A 17522-nucleotide genomic window follows, 5' to 3' on the forward strand; every position below is an offset into this window, starting at 1 on the left:
ACCATTTTGAAGCATTTTTTAGCAAAATGCACATATTTTAATAATCTTTAATAAAGAGGAAAGGATTATTGAACAAAGAATCAGGAGACCCGGGGATTTTGCTTTTGACCCTACCATTTATCCACTCAAAATCTTCAGTGTCTTACTATTGAGTTTAAGTTTCAAAATCCTTACCATGGACCACAATGTTTTACATGTACAGACAAAGAAGTTTCCATATTGTTCAGTGAATATGCTAGGTTTTTTGTATCTCAGTGTCTCAAGACATCTGCCCCAAGTTCTCTTTTCCCATCAGGCTCTCCCCCTCAGCTACTGTCTTTTACATGATCTTATTTTCTTCACAGCACTCCCAGTAATCTGTGATGAATTTTTTTATTTATTCATAAGCTGACTATCTCATCTACTGGAATGAATGTTCTGGGAGGGCAAGAACATGGCCTTATTCACTATTATGCATAAAAAGTCTACCACCGTGGATCTATTGAGTGCCATTCAAGGTAACATGTGATGTATCAACAACTGACAGACCAATAGTTGAAACCAAATTCCAATAGTTATATAGTCTTTCCATCAAAATACAGTTTATGAAGCACCTTCTATATAGATTATAGACAGATGGTTCTATCAAGTTATATGAGTCAGATCCCTGCCTCCAAGGAATTGTAAATTATTCAAAGAAATAAAATGTGCCGTGTTATTTATCTTTTAAAGTTTAAGATAGGATATTATAAGAACTGAATGTAAGGTATCATCCATTATTTCTCATATTTGTTCTATGAAACATTTATTTACAATAAAAAGAATGCTATGGGGGATCCCTGGGTGGCGCAGCGGTTTGGCGCCTGCCTTTGGCCCAGGGTGCAATCCTGGAGACCCAGGATCGAATCCCATATCAGGCTCCCGGTGCATGGAGCCTGCTTCTCCCTCTGCCTGTGTCTCTGCCTCTCTCTCTCTCTGTGACTATCATAAGTAAATAAATAAAAATTAAAAAAAAAAAAAAAAGAATGCCATGGTCAAACAAGCATGACAAATTTAAATACCCTGTTTTGGATGAACATAATCTATTATAGCATATTAAAAGCTCTGAGAAATTCAATGGAAAGCAGCTTTGTTTGCTAATGTATTGTTTGTTTAATTGCTGAATAAACATTCACAAGCTTATTTGGTGTTGGAAACTTTTATAAGATCTTTCACCCCCAAAACCACTATAGTAGGGAACCCAGTTTGAAAAAAAAAAAAACTGTCTACTTTAGTGATGAAAGGTGTCATTGCAATCATTGGTAAAGATTTCATGGAGAAGGTAGTACATAGGACTGAATCTTAGAAAAAGAAAAAGTCTTAGTCAATCATGTAGTTAGGACAATGAGTATCTTCTGGGCAAGGAGAGCAAGATATAAGTGAGGTTATAACCACGCTTTCTTATGAAAGAAAGAAGAGTGTTATTTTTTCACACTCTCCTTTAGAACATTAACATTCATTTGTTTAGCATATATGTTTGGATGGCTTAGGACAGATGAATAAATATCTAGTAGTTGCTATGAATGGAGCTCAACACTTCATTGGAACATACACAAAGACTGGAGTAGTCATATCATTTTACTTGTCTTTATTTTATTTTTTTTAAGATTTTATTTATTTATTCATGAGAGACAGGGAGAGAGAGAGAGAGAGAGAGAGAGAGAGGGGCAGAGACAGAAGCAGGCTCCATGCAGGGAGCCTGACATGGGACTCGATCCCAGGTCTCCAGGATCACACCCTGGGCTGAAGGCAGCGCTAAACCAGAGCCCCCCGGGCTGCCCACTTGTCTTTAATATAAACTACAACCAATCAACAAAACAGTTCTCCATTTTTGTTATTGTTATTTATCTTTTTAACTCAATATTTTAGAGATATAATTTACATTCAATAAAATGTACCAACTTTAATATTACATATTTAAATGTACATGCCATGTAACTACTACCACAATAAAGATATGACTATTTCCATCTCCCCAAAAGTTTCCTTTATTCCTGTCCCAATTACCCTATTCTTAAAATTACTCTATCTACAGTCCTAGCAACCAATGATCTGCTTTCTGGCAGCATAGTTTAGGTTTATGTTCTCTAGAGTGTTATAGAAAATGAATAACTCAGTATGTAATTATTTATGTCTGTATTCTTTTAAAGCTTAGTATAATGAATTTGAAATTATCCATGTTTTTGTATATTAGCAGCACAATCATTTTTATTGTGGAATAGTAGTTTCTTACAAACTGAATACCCAAGTGTAGAGTCGTTGCACCATATGGTAAGATCATATTTAACCTTAAAAAATATTGGCAAATTGTCTTCCAGAGTTATGCACCTTTATATTTCCACACATGAGGATTCTAAGTGTTCTATCCTCTTTTTAAAACTTGGAATTATTAGTCAATGGGTTATGTGGGATTCCTGAATCTGTCTTAAATTAGGGTTATTTTTCTATCATTTTATTCTTTGTAGTTTTTTCTAGTACAGATTAATTCTGGCTTTGTAAAGTGGATTGAGAAATATCCTCTCCTGTCTACTTTCTTCAAGAGTTTGTATAGAATTGCTATAATTTCTTATTTAAATGTTGAAGACAATTCACCAGTGAAGCCATCTGGACCTAGAATTTCTTTGAGGGAAATTTTTTATTTATCTATGTAATTTTCAATATTGCCAGGCTATTTAAGCTTTCCATCACTTCTTGAGTCAGTTTTGATATATTGCTATGTGCCATTTGAGGTGTTTGCCCATTTCATATAAACTTAAATATATTTGCAAAAATTAATCATATTATACTATTATGTCATCCATTTATTCTTTCTTAATCTAAAGGTTTGTCAAGTCGACTGACCTTTAAAAATCAACTTTTCAGGAGCACCTGGGTAGCTTAGCAGTTGAGTGTCTGCCTTTAGCTCAGGTCATGATCTGGGGGTCCTGGGATCGAGTCCTGCATTGGCCCCCCACAGGGAGCCTGTTTCTGCCTCTCTCTGTGTGTCTCTCGTGAATAAATAAATAAAATCTTTTTTTAAAGTCATCTTTTCATTTTATTGATTGTCTCTATTGTTTATTGTTTATTTCACTAGTTTCACTCTATTATTTTTTCCTTTACTTATTTTAGGTTAAATAGATCTTCTGTGTTTTAGTTCTAAACTCTTAGACCTACTTTTTTTCTCATATAAGTACTTAAAGCTATATATTTCTCTAAGACTGCTTTAGTTTTCCCCTACACATAATAATAATGTTTACATTCACCTAAAAATATTTTTAACCCATTTGAGTCATGGATAATAAAATTGTATTTTATTGTATTATTAAATTTCTATTCATTTAGAATAGAATTCATTTATAGAATTCAGAAATTCTATAAATTTCTAAATAAATAATAATTGTATTATTAAATTTCTAAACATTCTAAACATTCTGATACATTTGTATTCTAATTTAATTCCATTTTGATTAGAAAATATACTCTATATCTGCAATCATCTTATATTTATTGAGACTTGGTTTGGCTCAGGATATTTTATCTTATTAAATGTTCTATGTATACTCAAAAAATGTATAGTCTGCAGTTATTGACTGAAATTGTTATAAATGTCAATTTAACTTATTTGATAGTTGTTAATTCATGTGTACAGGCCTATTACTATTCTATCGCCTATCTTATCAATTATTGGTAGAGAAATATTGGAATCTCCAACTCTATGTGTGGGTGTGTCTACTTCTTTCAGTTATATCAATTTATGCTTATGTATTTTAAGGCTCTGCCATTAGGTACATACACATTTAAAATGGTTTTGTGTTTTCTTGAAAAATTGATCACCGGATTAGTATGAAATGCCCCTTTTCATGCTAATCTACTTTGTCTGAAATCACTTGGTGCAAAATTAATACAGCCACTCAAAGATTTTTGTTAGTATTATCATAGTATATATATTTTACCCCTTTAAAATATCTATTTTGGTCTTTATAAAGTGTGTTTATTGTAGATAACATATAGTTGTGTCTTGTTTTTTTCCAAGTCTGAAAATCCTTTTTTTGATGTTGTTGTTAAAACTTTATTTATTTATTTAAGAAAGAGAAAGAGCAGGGGGAGGAGCAGAGGGAAAGGGAGAGAGAGAAACTCAAGCAGACTCTTTGTGGTGTGGAGCCTGATGCAGGGCTTGATCTAAATATGCTGAGATCATGACCTGAGCCAAAATCAAGAGTCAAACACTTAACTGATTGAGCTACCAGGCACCCCAATCCTTATCTTGTCATATGGATTTTTAGAGAATTTATATTTACGGTAATTTTCAATATGGGTTTTGATCTATGAGAATGCTATTTGTTTTCTCTTTGTCTCACTTACTCTTTATTTCTGTTTCCTCTTTTCTGATTTCTCCTTGGTTAATTAAGGATTTTTATATCATTTTATCTCTGATACTGCTTTACTAGTTATACCTCCTTAAAAATAACTGTTATTTTTAAAAATAACTGTTATTCTAGAAGTTACAATTTTTATTATTAACTTATCACAGACTCCCTTGGAAATGTTATTTACTGCTTGATGTTTATTTTTTTTTTTTGCTTGATGTTTAATGTTAGAACCCTAACACGATATACTTGCATTTCTTTATGTTCCATTTCTTTGTAGAATTGTCATATGTAAAAAATACCAAATACATCGCTACCATGTTTGCTTTAGCCTCTACAGATATATATTAGATATATTTTTAAATGGCAAAAAATATCTTTTATTTTTGTCCACACATGTACAATGCCTTGCTTTCTTTATTCCGTTGTATAGGTTCACATTTCCATTTGCTGTCATTTACCTTCTACCTGAATGACTTCTTTCAGCATTTCTTGAGTTTTGATCTGTAGTGACGAATACTTTCAGCTTACTCATTTTTTTTCTGAAAATGTCTTTATGTCTTCTCCATTTATGTCATATCCATTTTGGATATGTACTTCTATTTTTTTCTTTGGTTTGTTTTTATTTTCCCTCAGCATTTTAAAAATGTTCCATTGTCTTCTGTCTTGCATGGTTTCCAACAAGGTATATGGAGTTATTTTTTATCTTTTCTTCTATATGTAAAATACTTTTCTTTGTCCTTGGTTCTGTTAATATTTTCTCTTTGTCATTGATTATCATCAATTTGACAATAATGTGTTATGGATATTCTTCTTCTTTTTTTTTTTTTTTTGTAGTTATCCTGCTTTGGTTCAATGAGACTCTTGGATATATGGGTCTTGTCTAGATCTCATTTCACAAATGTTTGCTCACTATTTTTTCAAATTTTTTTTTCTTTTTGCTATTCTTTATATATATATATAAGATTTTATTTATTTATTCATGAGAGACACAGAAAGAGAGTCTGAGATGCAGGCTGAGGGAGGAGAAGCAGGCTCCATGCAAGGAGCCTGATGTGGGACTCGATCCCAGGAATCTGGGATCAGGCCCTGAGCCAAAGGCAGATGCTCAACCGCTGAACCACCCAGATGTCCCAATATATTATTTTCCATATTTTCCTAGTGGTCACTGAAACTGTTCATTTTGTTTTCATATTGCTTTGCTTTCTTTCATTAAACTCTGTGTGTGTGTGTGTGTGTGTGTGAGAGAGAGAGAGAGAGAGAGAGAGAGAGAGAGAGATCTGGTCTCTCCCTCCAGTTGCCCTGTTCCAGTTCCAGGCCTGGGCAACCAGACCCTCCAGCCCTTTGGAGCTCAGCTCATTCCAAACCATCTACATAACCTCCAGAGTGGAGAGAGCCCTACAGCCAAAAATCATTTTGATGTGGCAGCTTTATGTTGGTAACTATCAGTTCCCAATTAGACTTGGTGCCTGATGGGGTCCAAGGCTTCTTCAACAATCAAGGCTCTCAGGTGTTTCTCTTTTTTTCCTAAATAATGTTTATTGAATGCAAGTTATATGAGTAAAGTCAATTCTGTATTCTTGTCTTTTATAAGAAGGGATTGCAATTCAGCCAAAATACTCATTCATTAACAGATTTTGTTTTGTTTTGTTTTTGGGGGGAGTGTTTACTTTTTACCTTTTAGCCCTTTATTCTTCTGAGATAATTTTAGATTCACATACAATTTTTTTTTTAATTTTTATTTATTTATGATAGTCACAGAGAGAGAGAGAGAGGCAGAGACACAGGCAGAGGGAGAAGCAGGCTCCATGCACCGGGAGCCTGATGTGGGATTCGATCCCGGGTCTCCAGGATCGCGCCCTGGGCCAAAGGCAGGCGCCAAACCACTGCGCCACCCAGGGATCCCAGAGTCACATACAATTTTAAAAGATAACAGGAAGTGATCTCATGTACCCATATCTAGTTTCCTACAAAGGTGACATCTTGGAAAACTATAATACAATATCACAACGAGGATATTGTTATTGATATAGTGAAGATACAGAACATTTTCATCACCACAAGGATCCCTCATGTTCCTTATTAATAGCCACCCTTTCCTTCCATGCCTATCTGCTTCTTAACCCTAGGCAATTGCTAATATATTCTCCCTTTCTAGCTTTTTGACATTTTAGAAATGTTACATAAAAAAAACAAAGAGTATGTGACCATTATAGATTGACTTTCTTCACTCAACATAGTTCTATGGAGATTCATCCAAGTTCTTGCATGTAACAATAGTTCATAGTATTCCAAGACATGGATACACCAGTTTCCTTAAGCATTTCCATCTGGATTGTTTCTGTTTTTAGGCGTTATTAATAAAGGTTACTTTTTCTAAAAGTTTTTTAGAGATAGTTTTATGTTTTACACTTAAGTCTGTAATCCAGTTTTACTTAATTTTTGTGTAAGGTATTTAAAGATTTTATGTATGTATGTATTTATGAGAGAAAGAACACATGAGCAGATGGGGGGGAGGAGCAGAAGAAGAAGGAGAGAGAGAGAATCTCAAGCAGACTTCCCGCTGAGGGGGGCCTTATTCAGGGCTCAGTCTTATGACTCTGAGATCATGACCTGAGTCAAAATCAAGAGTCCTGAGCTTAACTGACTGAGCCACCCAGGTGCCTCAAGATGTGAGATTTAGGTCAAGATCCATTTGGTTGCCTATGCTTTTGTTGAAGGGCTATTTTTGTTTGTTGAATTACATTTTCATCTTCCTCAAAAATCAAGTGGGCATATTTGTGTGGATCTGTTTCTGGGTTTTTCATTCTATTACACCCATTTATGCATGTATCTTTCAACCACTACCAAATAGCCTCAATTACTCTTGAGATCAAATACAGATGTTGATTTCACCTCATTCTTCTTTTTTGTGATTGTTTTAGCTATTGTACTTCCTTTGCTTTCCATATTTTTTGGAAAAAAATTGTCTATATATACAGAAGATTTTGCTGGAATTTTGATAAGAATTGCATTAATCTTGTATATCAATTTTAGGAAAGTGGCATTTTTATTTCGTGAGTCTTCCAATTCATAAGGCAGTACATCTCACCATATGTTTTTTATTCCTTTCATCAGTATTCTGTATATTTCAACATACAAGTCCTGTAGATGTTTGTTAGATTGACACATAATGTTTTATTTTTTGGGTGATTATAGATGTTACTGATGTTTTATTTTCACTGCCCATGTGTTTATTAATAATATATATATAACTTATTTTTGTATGCTTATCCTATGTCCTGCAAACTTGCTGAACTCAACTTTTTAGTTCTAAGAGTTTGTACATTCCATAGGATTTTTAGAGAATGATGCTATATGCAAATAGGAAAAGTTTTGATTTTTCCTCTCTGATCTATAATCATTTTATTTCTTTCCTTTCCTGATTGCACTGGTTAGAACTGTTGCATAGAGTGATGAGAACAAGCATTCTTGCTTTGCTTTCAAACTTAAAGCAAAAGAAATTTTTTTTTTTTTGTCATTAAGTACAATGTTAGTTTTAGGTTTCTTGTATATGCTCTTTATCAAGTTGAGGAGATTCCCACTAATCCTATTTCTTTAATCATGAATATGTGTTGAATTATGTCAAATATTTTTTTTCTGTATTGATTGATATGATCATGTGAATTTTCTTCTTTCTTCTATAAATATGGAGAATTACATTATTTGATTTTTTTGGTAATGTTGAACCAGCCTTGCATGCTACAATAAGCCCTACCTGGTGATGTTGCATAATTCTTTTATATACATTGCACGATTCAATTTGCTACTATTTTGTAAAAGATTTTTGCATCTTTATTGATGAGTGATATTGGTCTATACTGTTTCCTTCCTTCTTTCCTTCCTTCCTTCCTTCCTTCCTTCCTTCCTTCCTTCCTTCCTTCCTTCCTTCCTTCCTTCTTTTCTATTGATACTGTCTTTGCCTGGCTTTGGTATCAGGATAATATTATCTTCATAAAATGAATTTGAAAGTATCCCTTTTTCTATTTTCTGAAAGAAATTTTAGAATCAGTGTTAATCCTTCCTTAAACATTTACAATTACTCAGTGAAATCATTTGAGCATGGAGATTTCTCTTTGGGGAATTTTTAAATTATAAATTCTTATTTTTTCATTATTATAGGGCTATACAAGTTTTCTATTCATATAAATATCTTGTGGTTGTTTATATTTCTTTTTTGGTTGTTTATATTTTATTTGAGAAATTCATTTATTTTATCTAAGTTACCAATATGTGTTTTACAGAGTTGTTTGTAGTTGTTCCTTACTCTACTTTTGATGTTATCAGGATATATAGTAACATCCTGTTTCATTTCTGATATTGGTAATTTTTTTCTTTTTTTCTTATTTTCTTTATCAGCCTTTTTGTTGTCAATTTTATTGATCTATACTATGAACCAGCTCTTTGTTTCAATAATAATTTCTATTCTTTTCTGTTTTCAATTTCATAGCTTTCTGCTCTTATCATTATTTTATTATTCTACTTATGTTGGGTCTATTTTACTCTTCTTATTCTAAACTCTTGGAGTCAGATCTTAGATTATCTTTTAGATAATCTCCGATTATCTTTTTAGATATATTTTTGTACTATAAATCTGTCTCAGCACTGTTTAAACTTTGACCCAAATTTTTAAAAATATTTTATTTATTTATTTGAAAGAGAGTGCATATGAGAGAGACCATGAAGGAGGTGATGGGGGGAGGACATGGGGAGAGAGAGAAGCAGACTCCTCACTGAGCAGGAAGCCCACTTTGAGACTCAATCCCAAGACCCGGAGATCATGACCTGAGCCAAAGGCAGATGTCTAATTGACTGAACCACCCAGGTGCCCCTATTTTGTTGTATTCCTAGGTTTTGAGTGGCTCTCTTTACAAGCTTTTTACTGGTTAACTAGTTCCTCCCAGGTATTACATTCTGTATAACTAACTTACCTACTGGTGGCATCATTTTACCAGTTCAAGTGAAGTGTAGAACACTTAAATTACTTTCATCTTACTTTTTTCCACTTACATATAATTGTTTAAATATTTTTTCTATGTTCATTTAGAACCACATTAGACAAATGATACTTTATGCTTTAGCCATAAAGTGTTAGTTAGAAGACTCAAGAGGGGAAGGAAAGTTTATCGGATTTTTTTCCCCTTATTTTTGCTCTTTCTTTCTGTCTTTCATTCTGATGCTTTACAATTGGTTTTTAATCATTTCTATTTCAGAAACTTCCTTTAGACATTATTCTAGAGTAGTAAATTCTCTTAGTTTTTCTTTGTATGAGAATGTCTCAGTTTCCCCTTCATTTCTAAAGAGTAATTTTGCTGCATATAGGATTCTGGGTTGTTTTCTTTCATTAGCTGAAAAATGTCACTTCCTTCCATTCTCTGTGATTTCTGATGAAATATCTATTACACTTTCTTCTACAAGTAAAGTGTCATTTCTCTCTCATTGCCTTAAAGATTTTTCTTTTGTCTTAACTTTTCAGAAATTTGACTAAAATATGTCTTGGTGTGGATTTCTTTGGATTTAATTTGCTTGGGTTTTACTCAGCTTCTTGGATCTAGAGTTATGTCTTTGTCAAATTTGGGAAATTTTCAGTTTTATTTCTTTGAACACATTTTCAGTCTCACTGTATTTTTTTCTATCCTCTAAGACATTGACATTTGACACAATATTATGCCTTTGTTATATTTCTGTATATCTCTAAAGCTCCATTCTTTTCTTATTTCTCTCTTTTTAAAAATTTTGTTTTGTTTTAATTTTCTTCTAGTGTATTGTTTCTGTTGTTCAGCTGGGTAATTTCTATTGTTCTATCTTCCAATTTATGGATTCTTTCTCCTCTCCATTCCATTTTTTAGTCTATCTATTGAGATCTTTCTTTCTTTCTTTCTTTCTTTCTTTCTTCTTTCTTTCCTTTCTTTCTTTTTTGAGTATTTTATTTATTTATTTGAGAGGGAGAGGGAGCACTACCATGGGGGGTGGGGCAGAGGGAGAGGAAGAAGCAGACTCCCTGCTGAGCAGGGAGCGAGACATGGGGCTTGATCACAGAATTCTGAGAACATGACCTGAGATGAAGGCAGATACTTAACCAAATGAGCCACTCAGGCACCCCTCTATTGAGATTTTCAGTTATTGTGTTCTTCAGTTCTCAAATTTCCATTTGGTTCTTCTTTATATTTTCTATTTCTTTGCTGAGACTCTATTATTTCATTTGCTTGTTTGTAATTGTTCATTAAAGTAATTTTATTATGGCTGGCTTAAAATCTTAGATAATTCTAACATCTCTAGAATCTTGGTGTTGGCATTTATTGATCCAGTTTTTCAATCCTTTTGAGATCTTCCTAGTTGCTGGTATAATGAGTAATTTTCTACTGAAACCTGGACATTTTGTATATTGTGTTAAGACTCTGGATCTTATGTAAACATTATATTTTAGATGCTTTCCTTTGACACTACTTTGGAAAGGGAAAGGGGGTGGGGGGAAAATACCTTTTACTACTCAGTGCAAGTAGAAGTCCCAGTTTATTACCACCTGGCTTCCAATGACTCAAAAATGAGAGGTGCATGCCTCCTTACTTTGTGCAGGATGGGAGTTCTAGCTCTCCATTGGTACAGATTGGCAGAGGTGTAGGTGTGCCTTTTTACTCTTCCCACATGGCGTTCATGGACATCATGTGGGGTTGCCTCATTATCATTGGTTGGTGGTGGAAGTCTTGACTCTCTGATAAGCCTCCTCTGACATCACCTCAGTGGGAAGATGAAAAAACACCTCACTACAGCCTATTGAAGGGGAAAGCCTAGGCTCCTCCTTCATTCTTTGGTGTCATAGGTAGGGGTTAGGGTTACATTTTTTCTATGATGTCTCACCATAGCGAGACAGTAATTTTCTGAAAGTTTTCTGTATTGTTAGGCTGTCTTTTTCCTAATCATTTGACTAGAGAATCTCCTTCTAAAATCTGAATTATTTGATATCACTTAATATTGCTCTACTGGTCATCAGACTTTCTTTACTTAAATTGCTTAGTCCTTTTTTTCTCTCTCTGTTCTTCATTTTGGATAATTTATACTGCTAGGTTTTTAGTTCAATAATTTTCTAATTATGTAATCTGCTGATAATACTATTTAGTGAACTTTCCATTTCAGATCTTATATCCTTCTTCTCTAGAAGTTCCATTTGGTAGTTTTTTATATCTTTTATTTTTATCCTCACTAAATACACATTAGTCTTTAAATCATCAGGCATATTAAATTTATTTATGGTGCTATTTTAATGTCCTTATCTATTGATTTCATTATCTCTATTATTTTTAAGTCTGTTTTGAAATAAATTTTCTCTTCAATATGGGTCACATTTGATTACATTTTCACATGCTTATTAACTTTTTATGGGATGTTGGACATTATTTATTTTATATTGTTGAATGCTAGCTTCGGTCTCCTTTAGAAAGTATTGTGCTTTCTTTCTGGGTGCCAAGTTAAGTTACTTGATCCTGTCAAGTGCTTTTTTGAATCTTTGTTAGGGTAAATCTAGAATAGACTTTACTCTGGGGTTAAATTAGTCCTACTACTGAGTCATAGCCCTTTAGGGATATTTAATGAAATCCCCATATGTTCAACAATACTTTCACAGTCCAGCTGCTAAGAAGTGATTCCTGGCCCTGTGTGCTTTGGGAGTTGTTTGGCTTAGAGCTTCCCTAATTCTTCTTTGTTCTTGCCTGGCCTCAGGGAGACTTACCCTATGTATATATGCAATAATATTTAATCAGAGATTCAAGAGGATTGGCATACAGATTTCTGGAGTGATTCTCTCTGTCTCCCTCTCTCTTTCTGTAACACTCTCCTCTCCACCTCCCCTTGCCCCTTCTAGCACTCCACATATTCTAATTTCCTTGATAATCATGAGCTCTGATTTGTCTCTTTAATTTAGCAGGATCACTGAGCTCTCTTTTGATTTCTCCTTGTGTACTGTAACCCAGAAATGGTCTCCAGCAGAACTCAAAACAGTAATTTAGCTTACTTTTGTTTCTCTTCACTCGGGATTCCCATTTCTGTGCTGTTTGTTGTCCATTATATGCAGTTGTTTCATGTATTTTTACTCTAGTTTTCTAGTTGCTTTGGTAGAAGGTAAGCCCAATCATTGTTACTCTTTCAAGATCATGAGCCAAATTTGAACAGGTGCCATTTAAGTGCTACATATAAAGGATACTGCCTTTTAACTCTACACAAAAGAAGCATTAGAAATTTGACTGAGAATATTACTTGTGTCCCACATGCTACTTTTAAATGTCCTTCTATGTCCTGCAGCTGAGAATAAAATCTGTTTTACCAAATGCTGCATTATAGAAGGTTTATTTTTTAGTTCTTCCTTGCCTAATTCAAATGGGTTAAGACAACAGTTATAATCAGTCCCCAAAACAAAAGGGACTTTTGACAGCAGTAGGACTTGCTGTAGGGAGGTTATATCTAGCCATCTTCTTGAGGAGTAAACCCTCATATTTGGAAACTTGGGCATCAAGATGGCATTCGAGAATAGATAATTAAAGTACATTTAGAATATAGGTTCTCAGAGACAGTGGTCAATGAGAAGAACATCAATGATCATTGTAATTTTGCATCTGGTGTTAGGGACTCTTCACTTTCCAAAGTCTAGAGAAGGAGTTATCTATCCCATTGTCCTGAGAATTGGTAGTAGGGGATACAGATTAAATAAATTAAGTTTCTGATATAAATGTAGCTGTGTAAATCTCTTGACCTGGGACAAAACATACAGATGCAATAAAGAAAACAAAACCAAAAATGTCCATCAAATTTTCTTTTGTGTGAAGTTAAGGGGCATATTGAATTTGCAGACTCAAATGTAAGAGTTTCTTAGAAAACTCATACTGGGAAGAAGTAACATAAGGAGAAAAGGAACATGGAAGGTTAAAAAAAGAAGGAAGGTAAAGATGAGGATAGAAATTAGTGAAGTAGAGGATAGAGAAACAAGAAAGAAAATTAATAAGACCAACAGTTGTTGTTTTTTTTTTTTTAAACAATCAATACAGCTGACAAACTGTTAGATTGGCAAAGGAAAAAAGAGAGATAACTCAAATGACTAGGATCAAAAGTGAGAGTGAACATCACTACTGACTTTAGGAAATTTTTTGAAAAGAGGGAAAAGGTAATACGAGGAACAACTGATCACAACAAATTAGATAACTTAGATGAAATGAACAAATTCCAAGAATGACAATTACTATTGGAATTGGATTCTGAAAAAATTGAAAATCCAGTTATATATATAATAAGTAAAGAGATAAAATTAGTTATTTTGCAACTTCCCAAAAAATAAAAAGCTCAGGCCCGGATGGTTTCAATGGTGAATTATACCAAAAAGAATTTATTTAAACTTAAAAGAACTATTCTATTTTTCAAACAAATTCTTTGAAAATAGAAAAGAGAAGAGAACACTTCCCAGTTCATTCAATGAAATCAGAATCACCCTGATACCAATACCGGACAGCAGTATCACAGGAAAGAAAACCATAGACAAATATATTTTATGAATGTAGATGTAAAAATCCTAAACAAAATATTAGGAAGCCAAAGCCAACAACATATAGAAGGATTATACACTATAGTCATTTAAGATTTATCTTAGGAAAACAAGGTTGGTTCAACTTCTGAAAATCAATTAATGCTATATGCCATATCAACAGAATAAAGTACAAAAATCACATGGTAGTCTCAATAGGTGTAGGAAGAAAACCAACAACACCTGACAAAATCAAGGATCCTTTCATGATATAAGAACTCAACAAACTAGAAATGTTTGAGGACAACTTCCTCAACCTGATAAAGGGAACCTATGAAAAACCCACAGCTAACATTACTGGTAATAGTGAATACTGAAGCCTTTCCCTCTAAGATCAGGAACAAGACAAGGATGTGTGTTCATGCCACTTCTCTTCAACATTATACCGTAGGCTTTACAGTGGTTCATTACAGCCTGGAAGATCTGAACTAAACTCCATCTCCACAACAGCTATGGCTAAGACTCTTCCATGTTGCTTCAGCCTACCTTCTCCTCACACTGTGGTTGTTTATCTAAAGGAAAAAGTGACCCAGGGGAGGTTTTACCTCTGAGAATGATTCCGATGCCCAAAGAAGTGGAAAGGGTTGAGAGAGAAGGGGAAAATGCAAAGGTGTATGATAGAGTTCAAGCTGACTCTGTTGAACTTTGGGTATCAGAGGGCTGAAGGCATGCTTTTGAGAACAGTGAATTAAGCCAATTCTTTTTTGGCTCTGCTCCATGTTTATATTCGTTTATATTTTGGAGTTCATATCACAAAATGGAAACTTTTTTTTGGAAATAGTTCCATCTGAAAGTGGGAAAAGCCTTTTCAGAGTCCTTACCATCTTTATATGAGAATCCCCATGGCCCCAGTGCCCTCTTTACCTTCCCCCCCTTCCACTTTGCATATCTTTCTGAAGTTAATGAATTATAAACTACCACTGCTTAATTGCTTTCAGAGATGGACCCCTGCACAGGTGGGAATGGATATGCCCACATCTGTCAGAGTGAGAATGGTGTGGCCAGGTGTTCTGTCGCCCAGGGTACCAGCTGTCTGACGACAAAAAGGCCTGTGGAGGTAGGAGGTTGAAGATGATGGCTTAATTGTGTAATTGTTTGAAATTTTGTGGTAATTCAGTTTTGAATAGTCAGAACAGCTAGGAGAAAGGCATTTTCATTTATGCTTTAAAAAGAACATTTATATTCTCATTTGATCATTCTGAAAGGTATGTTTGTGAAACTATAAAAACTCAGTGAAATTTTTAGTTACAAAAAATAGTCTGGTATAATTTCAGAATTAATGCCTTTTGTTTTTTGTTTCTCATTATGAAGTGAATTCCAGAATTAATATTCAAAATCTTCCATAACTACACAGGGAGTTTTTTTATTATAGGCTGCAGAACGTGGAGGATAACCTTTGAAACGCAAGTGTGTGCAAATGAGTGTTCTCAGAAGTTAGAAATAATTAAAACCAAAAAGAAAGAAAATATAAATACAAGGTTACATATTTCTGTTTCCTAGAAATAGCAAAACAGACATACTTCAATTTGAAGATGAAAGTGACAAATTACTGCATAACCAGAACTAATAAATGAAATCATTCCTGTGGGACAGTCTTTGTTTTATTAACTTCAGAGAAATCACAGAATCCTTCATTTTTATCATGACATTTTCATGAAACGAGAAACAGTTTATTTGGATTAATTATGAAAATACCAAAATATTTCCTGGCTTATGGGATGGATAAACACTTTGAGAAATTGAAAAAGGTTTAGATATAAAAATTCCCGTTTATTTTTTTTTCTTTAAACCAAAACTAAGATATAATTTTCTGTTGATTGTGTTAATGTGCTTTTCTGACAGAGAACATTTCTGCTTTGGTCCTCTGTTTGCACAGCATTTGCCTAACCTTTCTGGCACAGAATAGGATCTTATTAAATATTTGTGGAGAATTGACAAAGATAGATAGATAGATATAGATAGATAGATATAGATAGGTGATAGATGTGGAGGTGACATGCAGGACAGTACAGGAGGAAGCAGTAGTTAGGAAAATGTTGAGACCTATCAACGTGAAGAGAAGGAGCAGGGACTACTTGAGCTATGGAATGACGTTATACTGAATGGAACTGCCTCTTGGTGTCAGAAGAAAGAGGAGGCATCCTTGTGCAAATTGCACTGCCCCATGGCATTCAGGTAGAGCACACTGTGGATTGCTACACAGGGGGGGCCCCCAACCTGCCTTGTCCACATGTCCTGGCTACCTTAAATCAGGGAGATATCATTTTTGCTTAAGAATATAAGATACATCCTGGATGGCTCAATTGGTGAAGTGTCCAACTCTTAATTTTGGCTCTGGTGATCTCATGGGTCATGGGACCAAGCCAACAAGGGGCTCCTTGGTCAAAGGGAGTCTACTTGAAGCTTCCCTCCCTCTGCCCCTCCCCCCATGTATGTACACATGTGCACACACTCTCTCTCAAATAAATAAATAAATCTTTTTTTAAAAAAGAATGTGATATAGATTCCTAAAGACAAATTACAATGACTTCTACCTGTATTATTAGGGGAGAGATAAAGTATAATTTTTAGTTATTTTCTTTATTTGCTCCCAATTAATAAATACTTGTAGGTTCCCATGGATAGAAGTCTTTGAGAGCATTAGACCAACACTTTAGTTAATATCATTAGCAGTTGGTTTATTCGCAAATATGGTGCCAATGTGGTATTTTACTGTTATGTTTGATGTCTAGGGTTGAGAAGAAGGGAATGCTTTAGCTCATTTTTATAGTTTACAGATAAATCTCAACTTGAGCTCTGAAGACATAGCTGCTATATAACTCTTTCTGCAAATATGAATAAACATGCTGAAGGGCTGGCTCACCGCAGCCATCACTGTTCAAATACAATGGAATCTTTCATCTGTGCCTGCCATCCTGGCTTTGAACTGGGAGCTGATGGAAAACAGTGTTGTGGTAAATGGCAACAAAAGCAGCCCAGGAAACGTGTAGCATTTTACAAATATTAAACAAGAGTACTAAACAAAAGAACCATACTGAATAGCTTGCCAAAGCAGAAGCTCCTAAAATTGTTTTCCACTGGGGTGGAGTGAGAGTGAGATTTTATTTTATTTTTTCAATATTTTATTTAAATTCAATTTGCCAACATATAGCATAATGCTCAACGCTCATCCCACCAAGTGCCCTCCTTAATGCCCATCACCCAATGAAGAGTGGGATGTTAGAAGTAAGTCTAACACCCTCATTGTAATTTGAGGAAACAAGAGACCAGAGTCAATAGACAATAGCTGGCATAATGACCCACAGTGCAGAGAGCAAGGTCTGTCTCAGGGCTTGTGACTTGGGGCTCTTTTGGACGTAAAGCTCTCCTTTGTAAAGAGTCTTCCTACTTTCATCACCTCTGCTATGCAATATTTATTGAACACTAATAACTCTAATGTAAAACTCAATGAGTTTTGAGGTTACCATACCTGACACATCAGATACTCTAATGTGTATGTTTCATGTCCCCTTCCCCTCCCTCTCCCATTTCTGCTCATTTCCATCATGCCTCTT

At 34.4% G+C, this 17522-nt stretch overlaps 1 protein-coding gene across 2 annotated transcripts in view; it reads left to right on the plus strand.

The window, feature by feature from the left end:
• LOC112645926 (uncharacterized) overlaps positions 1–17522 on the plus strand; it is a 548956-nt gene that overhangs the window by 447622 nt on the left and 83812 nt on the right. For both annotated transcript variants that reach the window (XM_049105761.1, XM_049105760.1), the window contains one exon: positions 14907–15025. The gene's annotated coding sequence lies outside the window, so the exon portion shown is untranslated. The remainder of the gene's footprint in view (positions 1–14906; positions 15026–17522) is intronic.

The sequence above is a fragment of the Canis lupus genome, chromosome 34, assembly GCF_003254725.2.
Source record: "Canis lupus dingo isolate Sandy chromosome 34, ASM325472v2, whole genome shotgun sequence".
NCBI lineage: Eukaryota > Metazoa > Chordata > Mammalia > Carnivora > Canidae > Canis > Canis lupus.